A 15,813-nucleotide genomic window follows, 5' to 3' on the forward strand; every position below is an offset into this window, starting at 1 on the left:
GTTCAAATTTCAATTACGGTCATTAAATGTCTAGAAAATCACTTAAATGTCTTAGAAGGTCAAATGACCCCTGAAATTTTCCAAAATTTGACATGATAGTTGTATTAGTACTACAAAATTTCTCGTTCATTTAAAACACAATCCGTTGGCACTTTACTTCTTTCACAGCTAATAAAAATATCTACAAGATCACACACAGTTGTTTTCTAGGAACCGTTTGCGATGAAAATATCTGGGTCTATTTAAGTCTCCCTCCTTAAGCTTTGCCGGCTCGTATGCTCTAGTGCCGGCAACCCCCGAATCCACGAATCATGATCCCCATTCCCGCACCCCATTCTTGCAAACATGACGCCGTGGAAACGCTTCATGAAGGCCCGTACGATGGCCGCGTCCCCCCGAGCGCCGCCGCCTGCGCCGAGAACGCGGCCGCCTACGCCGAGAGTGCCGCCACATCCGCATTGAGTGTGGCCGCTTCCGCCGAGAGGGCGTCTGCGGCAGCCGACAGGGCAGCTGCAGCAGCCGAGACGGCTGCAACTGCTGCTGCAAACGCCGAGAGCACTCGAGCTGCCGTCTGTGCCGCTGATGTCGCCCTAGCCCGGGTCGAGGCCATCCATGCCAGGATCAAGGATGCACACGCCAAGATATTCCAGGCCACCTCGGACTCCAGCATGCAACCCACGTCTGATAAGGTGGCGGTGGCCATGGAGCACCTGCTTCCTCATGAGGTCGCCGAGCAGGAGCTGGAGAAGCAGGAGGCGGCGGAGATCGAGGAGCACCGGGAGGAGGAGTTGTGCGTGGCCAAGGTCGAGCTAGATAAGAGTCTGTTCGTCGAGGAATCGGCGGGGAGTACCAACGCGAGCTCTGGCGCAACCACTACTACGAGTACTACAACCTTGACGGCGGCGCTGAGGACGAGGACAAGGACGTGGTGGACTTCAGCAGGGGGGACGCGGAGTCCACCAACGGCGGCATGTCTCCAGGACAAGTCATCGACGTCTCATCTCACACTGGCGATGCATAGGCCGGCGCGGCGGCGGAATTTTAATTATGCGTACTTAGGCTTTGTTTTTAATGCTAGTCTTTTGTTAGAGCAATGTTTAGGTCAACTGGCTCTGTGTAATTACTAAAATTGCTTGATTCAGTACGTGTGGTCTGTCTGCTATACGCTCTTTTGTGTGCCCAAATTCGCAAGCGATGTTAAATTATGCAAAGACGTACCCGGGGAAATTTCCACCAAAAATTTGAATTATCAAACTCATCCCATGCGCGTAAAGCAGAAGAATTGTTTGCGATATACACAATCGTTCAAAGTGAATGGTCCGGCGGCACCGCACGCGTTCAAAGTGAATGTGCCCATGCCTTGAGACCAAAATTTGAATTATCAAACTCATCCCATGCACGTAAAGTAGAAGAATCGTTTGCGATGCACACAATCGTTCAAAGTGAATGGTCCGGCGACACCGCACGCAAAGTTTCCCTTCACATTTCCAAAATTTTGGCCTACCGCCAAAATATCTACCCCCGCCCCCTTCTCCCCTTCCCCATCCCCTTTTCTACCCGACCACAAGTCACATTTCCCCTGTTTCCTCCTTCCTTCCTTCCTTGCTAAGCTATAGCCGCTTCCTCGCTCTCGCCGTCTCGCATCCTACCGCCAGGGTCGCCATGGTCTTCTTCAAAGACATCTCCAGCAGTTCCTCCTCCGGCGACTACTCCTTCACCACCTGGGTATGCCGCTCTTCTATGTCTCGGGCTATGACTTGGAATGAAGGATTTTTACCCGGAGGTCAATTTGAGTCGTTTCTTCCTCTTGTAGTTCCCTAAGACCAGCAGTGGCAACGAATGGAGCGGGGTGGCTGAAGATCTATCAGCTCATTGTCACCATCAATCTCCATGCGTGAACCTAGTTGCGTTTGATTCCGTGGACAGTGGGAGGAAATTTCTGGCATGTGCAGAGAAGGTTAGATCCTCTTTCATTGTTACAAATCATTTGTTAGATGTGATTCAGACACTGTCACGGTGCCAACCCATTCATACCACACCTTCAACCAAACGCATCCTACGACAGTGTCACAGTTTGTACCTAGTATCTTAAATTGTTGCCATCTCATCAGCGGTGCCATTAGAAAATTATTTGGAACCGCTTCAGCAGTTTGTGCAGCCAACTTTGGTCCACACATCCGAGCAGCCAAGCAGTAAAATAATAAATCTTTATGGCACGAAGGAACCGGGCATCGGAGCAACTACGTGCTCCGGAGTTCGGGTCCCTGATTTTTTTCTGCTGCATCGGCTCGCCAGTGCAGGGCACCGGTGCGAGATGCAGCAACAGTTGTCTTTACCCGAGTTTTGGCATACATAGTGGACGGCCTTAGTGCTATTAGTTCTATGTTACTAAATTTGTGCATGTACACACCTATTATTATCAATTTGCTGTCATCCAAACACTGTCGCTATGCTGTTGCAGTTATATTTACCTTCCTCATAAAATGTTCAATTTGTTATTTATTGTACGTGAGTAAGAACTTGTAGCGTCGTTGTAGTTAATTATAGCTTCTGATGTTCCAGAATTTGGTTGTTGTCTCAGTACCAATTATTTCATTTGCACATTGATCTTTTTGAGAAGATATGTCATAATTAACATGTTTCTTCAGTTTTTCAAAATAGGCATTGGTGATTTTCTATGTTGCTGTAACCCATTTCCCCTACAATTGTTACTGATCCAGTTTTAAATATTATAGGATGAACGGAAGTGTTCTTACTTGGAGTGGGTTGATCAAGAGTGGCCACAGTCTTTGAAGATGTGCCTAAAAAAGCTCTGGAGCATGTATGAGGAAGACAACACACGTAGGCTTAGAGAAAGTCTTTTCAACGCTAAAGCATATTTCAAGATGCAGGATAAAAAGTTGAAGGTGGAGAATGAGCTCAAATTTTTTAAAACAGACTTTGCTAAGATGGTGTTGCGAAGGAGGAGGCACTTTCCCAGTTGGCCCGTGCAAAACAGGTTCTTATTGAACTGAAAGCAGAGGTGGATAAGACGAGCCTAGATGATCTCGATTAGGGAAATGAATATATTGTTCTTGTGAAGTTGAACTAGCTATATGTTGTACTGTGTTGTTTTCATGTAGCTACCGTACTATGATGTTATAATATACTTATGTGCCTGATATGAAATTGGCAAACAGCTGTTCAATATGAAATGTGAATTTGCGTAATACTGGAATTATTAATTGTAAACTAATAAACCTGCTAAATGTGTCATGGACCTTTGCAAACGGTTCTAGCAGTAAAAGCGCTTGCGATGGATAGCCCAATGCCACACCGTTTTCTTCATCAAATCGTGTGTGATATAGTTGATAAAAGCAAATAGTTAACCAAGGAAGACCGTGTGTGATAGTTACACCTTTCACACACAAGCCTACACATAAAACTGTGTGGGATGTACGTCCGAACGGAAACATTTTCCCTGGATTGACTGTGTGGAATGTACATAAGAACAGAAACATATTCCTTGGATTGACTGTGTGTGATATACATACGAACGTAAATGTTTTCCAGGGATTCACCGTGTGGGATATACATACCTACGGAAATGATTTTCTCGGATTACCATGTGGGATGTACATACCTACGGAAATGATTTTCTCGGATTACCGTGTGGGATGTACGTATCTACGGAAATGATTGGGTTTCGATGCCTCGCCCGATCGCACACGGCCCCAGCCTGGGTCCCGGGAGGGCCTATCCCCGACGATTTTTGGGTCGTGTGGGAAGGACATCCTATCGCACACACTCACTTGGCGACGGTTCCACATGCCATCGCGGAAAGGGGTTAAAAACCGTTTGCTTAGGACCTACGTGCACAAGTGAAGTGTCCATTATCGCTCCTCAATATATTATTCAATAGATCTTCAGCTGGTTCAACAGTTCGTTCCCTGAAAACGTAACTAGCACAACTATCTAGGTAATCCCTAGAAGCATCGATTAGTCCATTATAGAAGATATCAAGTATTTCATTTTTCTTAAGAGGATGATCAGGCAAAGCATTAAGTGATTGGAGAAGCCTCCCCCAAGCTTGAGGGAGATTTTCTTCTTAAATTTGCACAATGTTAAATATTTCATGTAAGGCAGCCTGTTTCTTATGAGCAGGAAAATATTTTTTAGAAAAGTAATAAATCATGTCCTGGGGACTATGCACACAACCATGAGCAAGAGTATTATACCATATCTTAGCATCACCCTTTAACGAGAAAATAATTTAAGAATATATTAGTAGCGAATTTTTTCCTCATGAGCAAATAGGGTGGCTATATCATTTAATTTACTAAGATGTTGCACAACGGGTTCAGTTTCATAACCATGGAAAGGATCAAATTCAACCAAAGTAATTAACCCAGGATCGATAGAGAATTCATAATCCTTATCAGTCACAAAGATAGGTGGAGGAGCAAACTTAGGATCATATTTAATTCTAGCATTTAGAGATTTTTCTATCAGCTTACATAGTAATTTCTTAAGATCATCCCTATCCTTACAAGCAATAAAATCCCTAGCTACCTCTCCATCCATAACATAACCCTCAGGTATCTTAGGCAATTCATATATGGGATGATCGGGTCTAGTAGGTGTTTCATCATTTTTAGTTTCAATAGCTTCATCAGTTTCAGCATTCTCAAGAAATCCACCTAGTGGCACATTATCATCAAGAAAAGTACTAGCATCATTCATAGCATCCTTCATATCACTACAAAAAAAAGACACATCCGTGACATTTTGGGCCGAACGGATTTTTTTTCTGTCATACTTATGACACTTCTATGACGATAATTGTGCCAAAACCCGGTATCATCATAGATGTGGTGGGGTCCTACTTCTATGAAAAAAAATCATGACACAAAATGGGATTTTCGTCCTGAGCGGGCCGAAACGCAGCTGCATGACATTCTTTGGGCCGTCCATGATGGAAAAAACAGTGGTAGAAGCGAGGGCGAGGAAAATATCGGGGAGTTCCCGGTTACGGTGGGTGGTCAGGGGCCGAGCGATGCACGTTTCTCTCGTACGTACGCGCGTGTGTGCGAGGCGTTGCGCTCTAACTGAACCCGAGCGAGGCGTTGGGCTCTAACTGAACCCGAGCGATTGCACTGCAGGCTACGCGTTACTGAACCCGAGTGATTCCTTCACTACTGCTTCTAACTGAAGCCGATCGATGCTGCCTCTGGATGAACAGTGAGCGTTGGTGGGGGGTTTGGATGAACAGTTCCCAGTGGGGGTTGGATGAACAGGACCCCGTGGTAGTAGAGGCCATTGCTGCTAGATGAACAGTACCCCGATCGATCGAGCCAGTGGATGAACAGGACCCCGTGGAGGGCTGGATGAACAGGACCCCGTGGAGGGCTGGATGAATAGTAGCCGGTGGAGGGCTGGTTGAACAGTAGCCGGTGGAGGGCTGGATGAACAATAGTCCGTGGAGGGGTGGTTGAACAGGACCCCGTGGAGAGGGTTGGTTGAACAGTAGCCGGTGGAGGAGCGGTGGAGGCTGGATGAACAGGAGCTCGTGGATGAATAGTCGTAGGTGGAGGCTGGAGGAGGCCGATGGTGGATGAACAGGAGCCCGTGGAGGCAGTCGACGGTGGATGAACAGTAGCCCGTGGAGGCAGTCGACGGTGGAGATGAACAGTTTCCCGTGGAGTCCCGTTTTGCGGTACGCCACACCCCTCCCGATGAACAGGACCCCTGTTTCGACCGTAGCGCTCCAACACAAGTCCGTTTCCTCCGTTTTCCGGTACGCCACACCCCTCCCGATCAATAGGACCCCGTTTCGACCGTTTTGTGGTACGCCAGACCCCTCCCGATGAACAGGATCCCGTTTCGAGCATGGCCAGTCGAACACAAGGCAGTTTCCTCCGTTCTGCGGTACGCCAGGCCTCGTTTCCATCGGCTGTTCCGTCCAAGCCGGTTGGCTCCTGATGAACACTACGACGCATTCCGTTCTGACCCAGCCGGTTGCCTCCCCATGATCACGACGACTGCGCAGCTTCTCCATTCTGACCCAGCCATGTACACGAGCCCTGGCCGTACGTATGCACGAGTAGGCGTTCGAGACCCTGCCCGTATGTACGTACGTGGCCATATTTTCTTTCTTGCACCCTGGCCGCTGTACGTACGTGTACATGCTACATGCACACCTCTACTACGACACGTGCCCTTCCTTACTCATCCACAGTTTATCGCTGCAGCCTGCAGACAGATCGATCGACCAGTATGTACGTACACGTTCGCCACCAGAATGACAACACTACGTATGCTTCGACCAGGTGGGTCCCGACTGTCAGGCACTTCCTTGCGTGCGAAGATGTAGCTGGTGGGTCCCAGCAGTTAGGGGGGAAACATTTTTTCATGAAATACAGTGGCCCGTCCGGTGGGTCCCTACTGTCAGGTGGAGGAATAATTATTTTGCGCGTAATAAGGAGGCACTTCCTTGCTGCTGCCGTGGACCCAGCTGTCAGCCTCTCCATGTACAGTACTCTTCCGATGGAAGTCGGTCGTTGACCACATTGACCACGCCGCGCCTAGAGCACCAGGGCGGTGGACGACGGCGAGGCCTAGGAAGGGGACGACGCGGAACCGAGGAAGACGCGGCAGTGGATGCCCACGCGGAGGGGAGTGCGTGGGTTGACTGCTTCGGCTGCGGTGTGAGGCTGCCGTCGGCGTAGGGCCTGGCCAGCGGTGGGAGTAGTAGGGGGCGGTGAGGCCTCCGCGGCAGCACAGCCGACCACGGGAGGCAGGAGCAGGCGGCACGAGCGGTGCTGTTTTGGGCGGCTGGAGCAAGAAGTCCAGAGGTTGAAGAAGCACTACGGCCGTTGGATGCACATCGTACGGTCACTGGAGCTAGAATCGTTCATATTGACTAAGTTGACAAAGCCCTTCGTCCCCGTCAACTTAGTAGGCCCACATGTGAGCCTCCCACTATGTTGGGTCCCAGCTAGCAGCGGGAGTATTCATTTTTTTTGTGCGTAATAAGGAGGCACTTCCTTGCGTGCGAAGATATAGCTGGTGGGTCCGACCTGTTAGCGGGGGGAACGTTTTTTTTCGTGAAATACAGAGGCCCTTCCGATGGGTCCCAGATGTCAGGTGGAGGAACCATTATTTTGCACGTAATAAGGAGGCATTTCCTTGCGTGCGTCCGTGGACCCAGCTGTCAGCCTCTCCACGTACAGTCCACGTCCGATGGATGTCGTTCGTTGACCACGTTGACTACGGCGCACCGAGAGCACCAGGGCGGTGGACGACGGCGAGGCCTAGGAAGGGAACGACACGGAGCCGGGGAAGACTCGGAAGTGGTTGCCCACGCGGTGGGGAGTACGAGGGTTTACTCATCAGGCTGCCGTCGCCGGAAAATAATAGGAGGTGCGGGTGAGTAGAGGAATGGCCTGGCCACCAATGGAGTAGGGTGGGGCGGTGCGGCCTGTGCGGCAGCACAGCCGACCACGGGAGGCAGGAGCAGGCAGTCCCATCGGCGCTGGTTTGGGCGGCTGGAGCAAGAATATCAAATATTGAAGAAGCAGCACGGCCGTTGGATTAACATCCAACGGTCGCTACTGCTAGAATCATTTGTGGACTAAGTTGACAAAGCCTTTCGTACACGTCAACCTAGTAGACCCACAAGTCAGCCTCCAAATCTGTCCCAAACAGCATACATCCTGAAATTTCTAGCCAGATTCAAATTAATTTAAAAACTAAACATACCTTAATTTAAATCCAATGAAATTTTACCCGCACAAAAAAATGAAATTTAAAATATCAAAATCCGAAAGAAAAAAGGATTTTGGAACTAATTGCCTGTTTGCTGTATTTTTTCATTTTATAGCCCATTTAATATTACTTATAGCCCATTTCTTATTACCTATAGCCCATTTTCTGGGCAAAATTCATCCCTCCTCGTCTTGAAAGATTTCCGGCCCAGCAGGGCGTAGAAAAACAAGTATGCCTACATTGGTTATTCTGAAAAAACAAAATAGCTGGGCTAGCCATTTTCAGAAAGGAAAAAAACAAACTGGGCTGGTCATGTGCTAGACGGGCCACAGCTCCCAAACAACCCAGTTGATACCCTTCTCCGTCCTGAAAAAACAAAATTACTGTGCGCGCTGCTGGGTCCGTACTGTCATCCTCACCATGTACAGTCATCCCCTTATTCCTCTCGGTTGTTGACCATGTTGACAACACCGGAGGGTGGCGCCGCGGTGAGCGAACCAAGGCGGAGGACAATGGCGAGGCCTCGGACGGGATCTAATAGGAGCCGGGGAAGATGCGCAGAGTATTAGGGTGCGATGTGGCCATGATGCGTGCGCGGCAGCACAGCCTGCCGTGGGAGGCGGGAGCAGGCGGTCCCGCCGGCGCTGGTTTGGCTTTGGTGGCTGGAGGAAGAAGAGACTGAAGAAACACGACAGACGTTGAATGTCAATCCAACGGTCAAGGTTGGCACAATCGTTTGTTGACTAAGCTGGCACCAAGTAGCATTTTTATATATAGGAAGAAAAGAAAAACTGGGCTCGTTCGCCTGATAACATTACCGAAACTGCGACCGTTCGATCTTGCGTCGCAACTAAAACTATGAGGAAAATGCGTTCGTCTGCCATCCTCCTCCTAGGGAATATTCACCACATAAGTGACTAGCACCCTTGGTTTTCAACCGAGAGGTCTTGGGTTCAAGTCCCAGGAACTCTCAATTTTGTCCTCCTTCCTTCCTCGCAAAAAAAAGAAAGAAAATCAAAGACTTGAGAAGGCGTACAGAACAAGCTAGTGTACTAGTAAAGAGACGTTGCTGAGTTTTAGAAAAAGGAGAGACATGCTCCTGTAGCTGGTTCGAATCCAAACCTAGACTATGACTATATATGGTGCCATGCTACTCTACAAGTAATGAAACTGACATATCCAACGTTCGCTTCTCCTCTTCTCTACTTACTCTTCCTAGCATCAGAAGCTCTGGCCGCAGCAACCATGTCCGCTGGCTGCTCGTCCACCTGCTCTTCAGCAGGCAACAACCAGATATGCGCCACGTCGCCACCCGTACCATCTCCTGTGGGTCTCATCACAACCCCGCCAGCACACGCACCGCAGCCGGTTGCTCATCGCAACCCGCTGCCGTTGGTGTGGTGCCACTGCTGCAAATCACGTAGAGTCATCCGTCTCGTCTCAACCACAATCCTCAACCCTGGCCGAGTCTTCTACAAATGCCCGAATTATGGGGTAATAATATGTTTAAGTGTTGTTCTGCTGCTTTCAGTTGCTGATTTTTTTTAATAGTTTGATTGATGATCTTCCAATTTGATTCATGGAGAAAAGGGAAGATACCTGTGATTTGTATTTCTGGGAAGTTGCTGATGTGGGGGAAAGCAACTACGCTGATTATTTGGTTAGCCGAGGAATCCTAATACCAGCAGGTTGGGGTGTTGGATAAGTAATTGAAGGAACGGCAGAAGAGGAAGATGCAGAGCAGAAGGTTAAAGATGCAGTTCCTATGATCATGGCCAAGCAACAGCTGCTGAACGGCCTTGACAGCAACGAGGAGATGAAAGAGCTTGTGAAGATAATGGGCAAAATCAATGTGCTCTGTAGGATGATTGTCTCTTTATTTGCAGTGTATGTAGGACTCGTGATGTATTCAGTGGCTATGACATGAGCACTTTGCTGAAACTAGTAATGAATGAAACCTGTGTAGCAGGCTGGGCGTAGTGTTGTGAAAATCTAATGATTTCTATTAACAGAAATCGGGGGGTATCCCCTTTTGCTCATAAATAAATAAAAAGCATAGACCCTTTTGGTAATAAATAAATAAATTAGCAGAGGCCCTGTCGGGTCAGCTTTGTTCCCATTCGAAGACATCGAGCAAATTGCAGTCCAACAACAAACTATGCCATCAAATTCAAGTTTCACAGCCAAATATGAGTACAACTAAACAACAATGTCAACATGTTTTAGGCGTCATACAATCACCAAACACAAATGAACATACATAACAAGTGATGTTCTCACAGCAAAATACTAAACAACACGTTCATCAGGTTTCAGTTGTCATAGCAAACACAATTTCACATAGTAGATAAAAAACGTCTTCTGACAGGCAAATACGACAAAAGCAATTTAATCATCATCCGTAGCAACAGCGTCAACATCTTCGCCATGTGTATCAGTCTGAATCATAATTCCCCAGAGTGTCATCTTCTTCTTCATCCTCAATGTCCTCGAACGTTGGCTTCTTCTTGATCAACTCTTGTATGTCCACAGCATGACAGGCAATCTTTTCGCCAGTGTCATTAACGTGATGGTTCTCAAAGATATTAGGAACATATGTGGAATCTTATACATCAAAGAAGGCTGGAGGATATATCTTCTCAAGGTCGCATAGGATAGTTGGTATCTTGTCTCTAAGACGCTCCAAAGCATCTACCCTGATATTTCTACTGCAGAGTTCCCTGAAGAATTGTCCCAACTCCGCAACTGCTCTGTATAAGTCAGGGCGGCCCAATCCTCTAAGGATAACAGGTAAAACCCTTTCAAGTAGGACGTGGCAGTCATGAGGTTTCGACCTTGTACCTTGTTTCCATCTGCACTGACTCTCCTTTCAGGGCTGGAAGCAAATCCATGTGGGAATCTCACACGTGACAGGATCTCGCAGAATTCTTTTCTTTTTACCTTGTCCAAGACATACACAGCTGGTGCCATATCCCGTGGTTTACCTTCATCTTCCACCTGCAAATCCTTTCTGATACCCAGGTGTGTCAAATCAATCCTAGATTTTAAGGTATCTTTCGTCTTGCCTTCAATATTAAGAAGTGTGCAGATAATGCTGTCACATATATTTTTCTCGATGTGCATCACATCAAGATTATGCCGCAGATCCAAATCTTTCCAATACTCCAAGTCCCACAAAGTGGACCTACGGGTAAACAATAATCTCTCTTCTGCCCTGCCATGCTTCCTTTTCCCACTACCATTAAAAGGTTGGTTTCCTGGTGTAATATGTGTTGGGGATATAACTATTGGGTATGACCCGCCCAGGAGGGGCCGGGTTATACCAATGGTGATTCATCATCATAACGCTCATGAAGACGTCGAAGATGGAAGTTCAGGATGAAGACATACTAAAGGGCCTAAAGCCTAGAGGCGGCTTAAAGCCCATAAGTGTAAACCGCCATATATGTGTGACTTGTATTGTAAGGCAAGTGTAGTTAGTCACGGAGCTGGACACGTTGTTTATGAACTGGCTTAGACTCTGTAAGCCGCAGGGCATCAACCTGTGTATATAAAGGGACGACCGGGCGGCGACTTAGGGCAAGAAAGAACAGATCGAGAGCTAGGTCAAGCGTATTCGCTCCCTGGTAATCGAGACATAAGCAATACCACCTCAAATTGGATTAGGCCTTTACCTACACCGCAAGGGGCCGAACAAGTATAAACTCCTTGTGTCCTTTGTCCCGTTTAAACCCTTTAAGCTAACCCTATTGCGATGGCTCCATGATTAAGTCCTTCTGCTAGGACATCTGCCGCGACAATTCCACGACAGTTGGCGCCCATCATGGGGCCAGCGCACGGTGGTTTCGAGTTCTTACAGGGCAACTTTGAAGGGATCAAAGGGTACGCTATTGGCCGGATGACCAAGATTCATCGCGGCAAGCTCTACATCGACGATGCAGGCTGGGGCCCCGAGGCCAGCTCAATCGATTACGGGTACCGGGTCCCCTTCGGCGGAATCCATGTCTTCATCGGCAAGATCGGTGGACCGGGCCCTAAGCCGGACATCTGCACCGACATCATCGAGACGGCTCAGCGTGCACGACCCGCCCGGGTTCAACCCACCATGAAGCGCGCCTTCGTTGGATTCATCCATGGGGTGGAATTCGAGGAAGGATTCGTATCTGGCGGTGTCGGCGTTCTAGGAACGGGGGTCCCCAGAGTTGCCTGCCTGCGGCCTGCGGCGTGGCTCAAGGGGTGGCCCAGTATGGCCCATCTTCATCGACTCAAGCTCAAGACCCTCTCAAGGGGCCAAGCCTCGCGGGGCGGATGACGCAAGGCTTCCTCAGGATCGGCCTCACCAGGCAGGCTCGCGAGGAGGCGGAGAGATCAAGGCAGGGGTACCTCGCGAGGTGCTCGTGACGCAAGCCATGACGATCGAGGCCAGGCGGGCGCCGGCCTGCGCAGTGTCCTTGTTTCCTCTTTGGTGCAAAGGGGGCAAGCGCAGGCACGGAGTACCGAGGCATCAAGCAAAGGTTACCATTCCGGTGCAACGAGACCAAGACCAGCAGAGCGGCAGGACGGAGGTCACCGTGGAGCCCAAGACAGCGTCATCGCGAGTGCCTTCGGCAGCCGAAGACCACCTTTAGTCAGGATAACTTGTACTAGCTGTCCCCCTTCAAAATGGCCGTTGTTGGCTCCCTTCCCGCTCAATATTTGGGAACAGGACCAGGGCCTCTATAAATAGAGCTAGCCACCACAGTAGGGAGAGGGGAAGAACAAACCCCAGACACCAGCTCAAGAACACCCCTCGCGAGGCTGTTCTTCCTCTATACTGTTCATCCTCAGCCCCTGAGGCAATCCACCACACCACACACTGGATTAGGGTAATACACCACAACGGTAGCCTGAACCAGTATAAACCTTGTGTCCCTTGTGTTGTTCATCAGGTAGCATAGATTCTCAGCGAGGCGTTGGGACGTGGATCAATAGGGGGAAGATCTCCGCGCGCACCCCAGAGTTCGAACCTTAAGGGTTTTGCCGGAACCCCATATCCGACATTTGGCGCGCCAGGTAGGGGTGTGCCGGAGTCTTTCTTCCGCCATCCCGCGTTCCGCCGCTTCGTCGCCTCCATGTCCGGCGACGAGACGACCGACGCCGATCACGGGGCGGCATGGCCTGCCCATGACGCGCCGCCTGCCTGAGGTGCCCTCGACCCCGTGCCTCAGGCAGCCCGTGCTCCGCAAAACGCTGCGGCGCGCGGGCGACGTGGTCAAATGCCGCTTGCCCTCACCCCGCGGCAGGTGCGGTCAGCAGCAAGGGCATCAAACCACGCCGCGGCCACATCACCGCATACCGACGGGAGCAGGCGAACACGAAGGCCGCGCTCATAGTGGCTCGAGAACTGCTACGGTGCAGGCTCCAAGAAGGCGGCCATGACGTGCTGTTGGACCGTGTCTCTGAGCTCCTGGACACCACTGCTTCAGGGGCGCCCCCTTTCTGCGTCCAGCTTCCACCCCAGGGCCCGGGCGGATCACATGGCGGTCCCATCCGCACCCGCGCGCCCTCCGGCATACCTCAAGGTTTCATCAGCACCAGCTTGGCCGTCAGCGCCGGGCGACGGGCTGCACCAGCACCTCTTCTGGTGAGCGAGGGCATGCCCGTCGCTGCCTACGGCCCGGACGGGCCGCCGCCCTATCAACCCCAAGATGGTGCTTCAAGCCAAACCGCGTGGAGCGTGGGGCACTGCGGCGAGGCCTTTGGGGCGGCGCCCCCGGAGGCTTATGTTCCCCACATGGTGGATCGAGGATACGCGATGGAAGAAGACCACGGCTCGTTCCTCGGGCAAGGCTGGGAGGAAGAGACGCCAGAAGCCGAGCCCTTTCAGGGGCCTAAAGGAAGTCTCGCCGACCGCGCCGGCGGCAACAGCTATCACGTACCGCTAATTCCTCAGGATCAAGCTTACGCTAACCATGGGTCGCAGGAAGTCCAGGTCACCGTGGTGGAAGGATGCCCCAGTGCAGCGGCCTCCCTCCCCTCGGGAGGAGGGCACTGGGGGCTGCAGGAGAGGGGCCGGGAGCCAGTCCCCTCCCCACGGTGCGCAGAGCAAGGTGTTCCTCAGAGGTAGGCCCTCTGCTGGGGAGGTGCCGTGAGGCCTGCCCCCGGCAGAGGACCCGTGGTCGTCGGGGGAACCGCTGGTGTCCCCTTTTCCCCATTGGCGTCATCCTTGGTTTCCGGTCGCCATCAATGGTGGTCAGGGGCGGCGCAAGGTGGGGCCCTCATTAGGCGATATGAAGCAAGGCCAGTACCTGTGAAGAAGGCCCAGTGCCTGTGAAGCTCGCCGCCCGTGACACTCTCACGTAATAATGAGTTGGGGCTGTACACGCCCCGGAGTCTCCGGAGAGCCGCCCTCGGGCCTCGGGGGCTCCCTCCCACGCCCAGTGGCAGCACTTAGCTCCGCGCTGGTGAGAAGACGTCGAAGACTAGACTAGATGCCGAACGTGGCCTTTTGTTTTTGCTTCCTTTTGTGTTGCCGAACTTTCTCGCCTCGGATTTAAGTTGAAGTTGGATTTGTGTTTGCGTATGTGGGGAGGGGTGATTTGTCTTGCTCGCGTGCTTTCTCGTGTTCTGGTTTTCGCTCAAGTTGGAATTCGCACTAGCTGCTTCTCCCTCGCGAGCCCTTTGCGGGCAGGACTGGGCTCAGCACGTGCGCGCATGCCGTCCCACGGCCGGCACTCGTTCTCGCGAGGCTCTCGCCACATGGTCAACAGATCCCCAAGGGGCCCTCGGAGAATCACCGCAAGCCTACTCAAGGCCCGCCCAGGAAAAAGGTAAAACCACAGCAACCCACTTATCGTGGAGCGCCCGTTCGGCGCCGTCCTTAGCAACGCATGAACGACAATCCTTTTTACACGAGGGGCTCCCCCTCCCAACCTTCAGCGCCACGCCTAAGTCTTTTTCTGCGCAGGATAAACAGCAGGGGGGCATAGGATCAATCAGACATATCGCTCACCGCATCCCCTTGGTCATCTCCGGAAGCGTCGCTGGCATCACTGTCGCTGTCGTCGGCTTCACCACCGCCGTCATTGGCGCCACCTTCACCGCCATTCACCACATCGCCTTCATCCACAGCAACCACCACCCCATCATCGTCAGAGGTGAAGGCCCGGACGAGTGCATCAACATTATCCTCCACCCATCGCGCCAGGTCGCCTCGGATGGCCTCAGGCACCGGGGCGATGGCGGCGTCGAAGTCAAAGTGAGGGTCGATGTCCTGAAGATGGCTGAAGACGCGGGAGAATGCCCATGCGAGCAAGCCACGACTCCTCTCCTCGACAAGCTGGCGAGCCCTCTCAGAGCGACTCTCTAGATGCGTCACCACATCAGTGAAGAACCGGAGATTACCGGCATAGTTGGTCACGTGAGGCTCCTCAACGGCCGCGTCACAGATATTGCCCAGGGCCGTGTTGGCCCTTTCCCTGAGCGTTCGGAGCATGGGACCATGCATATGCTCCAGCGTCTGCCGCTGACGAATCTCGTCTTCGTTTCGCCGCGCAATGGACTCGGCGTCATCGACCCTCCGTTGGAGGAGGAGCAGCTCAGCGCGGGAAGAGGCCAATTCGGCCTGCGCCGCGCCTAGGGCGGTTGCGGTGGCCTCAACGTGCTGTGTTGCCTCGGTCAGTCTGGTCCTGAGGGCGGCAGTCCTGCCCTCAGCTTCGGCCTTGATCAGCTCCAACCTCTCTTCGTACTCGCGCTCAAAATCCGCACAAGCTTCCGCCACGCGGCGGTCGATCTCCTCCTAGATTAGGGCCTCCCGCGCGCCAACATCATCCTCCGCCAGTGTAACTTGGCGCTCCCTCGTCTCCAGCTGTTCAAGATCGAGGTTGCGCTCGGCAGCCTCCAGCGTCAGCGCTTCCTCGCGCCTCCGGAGCTCCTCCTCTTCGACGGGTGTTCCCTTCAGCGACGCAAGGGCAGCTTGGCGCAGCTCCACTTGCTGCTCCAGGGAATTGCACCAGGCCTGAAGCTCCCACGCCCGCTCCTCCGCGATCTCGCACCGTCTGTCTGCCTCTTGGGCCTCCTCAATGGCTC

This window comes from Aegilops tauschii, chromosome 2, assembly GCF_002575655.3.
Source record: "Aegilops tauschii subsp. strangulata cultivar AL8/78 chromosome 2, Aet v6.0, whole genome shotgun sequence".
Classification (NCBI taxonomy): Eukaryota; Viridiplantae; Streptophyta; class Magnoliopsida; order Poales; family Poaceae; genus Aegilops; species Aegilops tauschii.